This window comes from Phacochoerus africanus, chromosome 4, assembly GCF_016906955.1.
Source record: "Phacochoerus africanus isolate WHEZ1 chromosome 4, ROS_Pafr_v1, whole genome shotgun sequence".
Classification (NCBI taxonomy): domain Eukaryota; kingdom Metazoa; phylum Chordata; class Mammalia; order Artiodactyla; family Suidae; genus Phacochoerus; species Phacochoerus africanus.
The window spans coordinates 15,308,565-15,312,595 of NC_062547.1; the positions used below are offsets into that span (position 1 = coordinate 15,308,565).

Here is a 4,031-nt window from a genome sequence, read left to right on the forward strand (position 1 = left end):
CAGGATCTCATTGCTAATCCATTCCAAAGGCAATAGTTTGCATCTATTGTTTTGGTAGTAACAATATATGTATTTCCCTAAACTGGCTTGTTTATGGCAGATATTTACTGACAGGGTCTTTCTTTCATTTTATTTTTATCTTTATTTGTTTGTTTATTTATTTATTTTAGGGCTGTACCAGTGGCATATGGAGGTTCCCAGACTAGAGGTCAAATCAGAGCTGTAGCCACTGGCCAACACCACAGCCAAAGCCATGCCAGATCCGAGCTGTGCCTGTGACCTACGCCACAGCTCATGGCAACACAGGATCCTTAACCCACTGAGCAAGGCCAGGGATCAAACCTGCATCCTCATGGATACTAGTCAGATTCGTCTCCACCAAGCTACAATGGGAATTCCCTCTTTCCACATTTGAGAGCTGAGGGTTCAGTTGTGAATTCTCATGGAAGAGAGAGTAACTCTTACCTGTATAACAGAACTCTCAGCTCACAAGATATATCTGAGAATTACAATGTGTAAGTTCACAAACACAGAGGAGGGCTCAGAATCATGGGACACTGAGGTGACTTACAAAGTCACTTGGAGTTGGAGCCAAGAGGAAAACCCAGATCTCACGCAGATGGCACAGTGTTTTCTCAGTAAATTACACACCCAATTTTGCCCTATAGATGTTTCACAAGTGACAGGTACTGGGTGTCTGAAGAGATGTAAATCATCATGGAGAAAGTAAGAGAGAATTGGAACAAGGACTTAGGCAAGACTGCCAAGAACATGCTCCTCAATAACAGTGACCATTTTATTTTCTTTTTTATTTATTTTTTTATTTTTTTGTCTTTTTGTCTTTTTTTTTTGTCTTTTTGTCTGTTGTTGTTGTTGTTGTTGTTGTTTGTTGCTATTTCTTGGGCCGCTCCCGTGGCATATGGAGGTTCCCAGGCTAGGGGTTGAATCGGAGCTGTAGCCACCAGCCTACGCCAGAGCCACAGCAACGCGGGATCCGAGCCACGTCTGCAACCTACACCACAGCTCACGGCAACGCCGGATCCTTAACCCACTGAGCAAGGGCAGGGACCGAACCCGCAACCCCATGGTTCCTAGTCGGATTCGTTAACCACTGCGCCACGACGGGAACTCCTGACCATTTTATTTTTAAAAAATTGAGACTGTAATTCTTTCCTCATTAATAGTTATCATTCTTCATTCCATCGCAGACAGTTCAGGCCTCAAGAAGGTGTCCCTTTGCTGAATGGATCTCCACATGTCTCCCAACAATGTGACTGAGTTTGTTCTCTTGGGACTCGCACAGAATCCACACTTGCGGAAAATACTCTTCATGGTCTTTTTGTTCATTTTTCTATTTACACTGTTGGCCAATCTGTCCATTGTCATTACCATCTCCCTCAGCCCCACACTTTTGGCCCCCATGTACTTCTTTCTCACTTACTTGGCCTTCATCGATGCCTCCTTCTCCTCTGTCACCACCCCGAAAATTATCATTGACCTGCTGTATCAGAGGACAACCATCTCCTGGGGTGGCTGCATGACTCAGCTCTTTTTGGAACACTTCCTGGGAGGATCAGAGACCATTGTCCTCATTGCCATGGCTTATGACCGCTATGTGGCCATCTGCAAGCCTCTGCACTACACAACCATCATGCGCCATGGGCTCTGCCAGCTGCTGGTTGTGGGCCTGGATTGGGGGGATCCTGCACTCCACTGTCCAGATTTTTTTCACACGTGAGTTGACCTTCTGTGGTTCCAATGTCATTGACCACTTCATGTGTGACTTCTTCTCACTGTTGGAACTTGCCTGCAGCGATACCTAAACACTTGGAATTGTGGTGGCTACTAACAGTGGGGGCATGTGCTTGCTCATTTTTTCCATGCTGATTGTCTCCTACATTGTCTTTCTGAGCTCCCTGAAATCCTATGGCTCTGAAGGAAGATGCAAAGCCCTTTCTACATGTGGCTCCCACTTTACAGTAGTGGTACTCTTCTTTGTCCCATGTATCTTCACCTACATGCGTCCTGTGGCCACTTACCCTGCAGACAAGTTGGTAACTATGTTCTTTGCAATCCTCACTCCCATGTTAAACCCTCTCATTTACACAGTGAGGAACACAGAGGTGAAAACAGCCATGAGGATTTTGCTGAATAGGAGAGTAACTCCGGCTGCTCATGATGCCTAGAAAGTGATGATTTCTATACATACACAAAATTATACTTGTAAATTGTGAAAGAAAGTTTAGAAATTTTGCATCTCATTGATTGGGAAAAAAAATGACTAGAACCTAACATTTGTTGAATCTTGAATAATAATGGCTAGTTATTTAATAAGTACTTTGACAACTTTTAATCTACTTTACTAAGGCTTCAATATTCATATTCATAGCTTCAGAATAGACAATGGAAAGAACTTCTTTAAACCCATAGTTCAATGATTGTAGAATATGTTTTTCTCAACTGTCTTACTTCTTCTTTACCAAACTCTTTGTATATGTTACTTGAATGAAATTCGCTTTACTATAGACCTTCATTTGAGCATACTTGATTTGCTTAACTTGTGGTAAACCAGATAATGGGTAAAAATTCTTTGATAGGTACCCAAGGAAGGGAAGGAACAGTTGGGGAGTGAAAGTATCACTGTTGATTTTTGTTTTTTTATTTTTTTTTGCTGCACTATGAATTTACCAAAAGTGAAAAGGGAGACATTCACAAAATAAGGAAAAGAATATTCATAATCTAGTTACTTTCATGACTCAAAAATTAAGCCAGACATTTTGATATACTTTTTTCTTAAAGCTAGATTTAGTTGATTAAAAATACTATTCTTTATTATATTCTGTACTTCTGATTTTAGAAATATCCTTTCTTTTATGAAAAAATAGTGAGAGTACATGATGGTTGGTGTCTTATAAATTTTATTTCTTAATGAAAACTTATTTTCAAAGTTGTTTGTATATATGAAATTACAGACTCTGGAAAGCACCTCCCTGCATTATCTGCCTCCTGTTAGGAGTTCTAGGAGACCTGTGATGATTGCATGATTCCTCTGCATGATACGGCTCCTGGAATGAGGGGATGAAGAGATAGAGAATGACTAAAGTTTACTTTATTTGTTTGGTTTTATTTTATTTTATTATTAAAGTATAGTTGATTTACAATGCCATGCCATAATTTGCTCTTGTTACTTCAATAGCCTTATGGCACACTTTTTTTTTTTTCTTGAATATAAAGAAAATGTTTTCTTTTTCCATACTAATACTTGAGGAGCCATTAGAAACAAGAAGGGTAACAATATTTCATCAAATTTCAACAGAAAGGCATATGGTCAGGTTCCAAAGCTATTACCCAGTTGTACTCAGTTGGTCTGATACATTCATTTACATAAAACAAACCCTTTACCATCTATCAAGCATTGTTCTTTCAATTGATTTACTCAAATACTAAACTGGTATTTTCATTTTGTTATCCTTTTTTTTTTTTCTTCACAAAAACAAACTGAAACCAAGAGAGGTTTACTAATTTACTTACCTTACATCATATGTGCTTACTCCATAATATGTGTAAGGGAAACCAGAATAAAACTTCCTTTCAAAATTTCAGCTACAAACTTCCAACTCAGGTCAACAAAACAGTCTTTCCTTCAAAGGAAACATAGTTTCCTGCTTTATGTTTAGATCTAGAGATAAGAAAATTATCTGTTATCTTAAAGATTCACTTTATCCTTCTAGAAGATGGTGTTAAATTTGTTGTATCCTTGTTTCACAGGAAGTAGTACATTTTAGTACTACAACTTTTTTCCTCTCTTTGAATATTTGAATTATGCCACCTCACTTTTACAAAAGACTAACATTAGTATGGTTATATATATATATATGTATTTATATATATATATATATATACATATATATATATATATATATATATATATACACAAAAATCCCCTTAAATTTCTTTCTGTTAGTGAAAACAAGTACTAACATTGGTCTTAAAGGCAAAGTGGATGATGTCAACTTTCGGAAACTGGGGGA

The 4,031-nt window shown here is 38.2% G+C and overlaps 1 pseudogene; it reads left to right on the plus strand.

The window, feature by feature from the left end:
• The first annotated feature begins 1,255 nt into the window (after window positions 1–1,255).
• Window positions 1,256–2,186, plus strand: LOC125124475 (olfactory receptor 140-like; annotated as a pseudogene).
• Window positions 2,187–4,031: the final 1,845 nt, after the last annotated feature.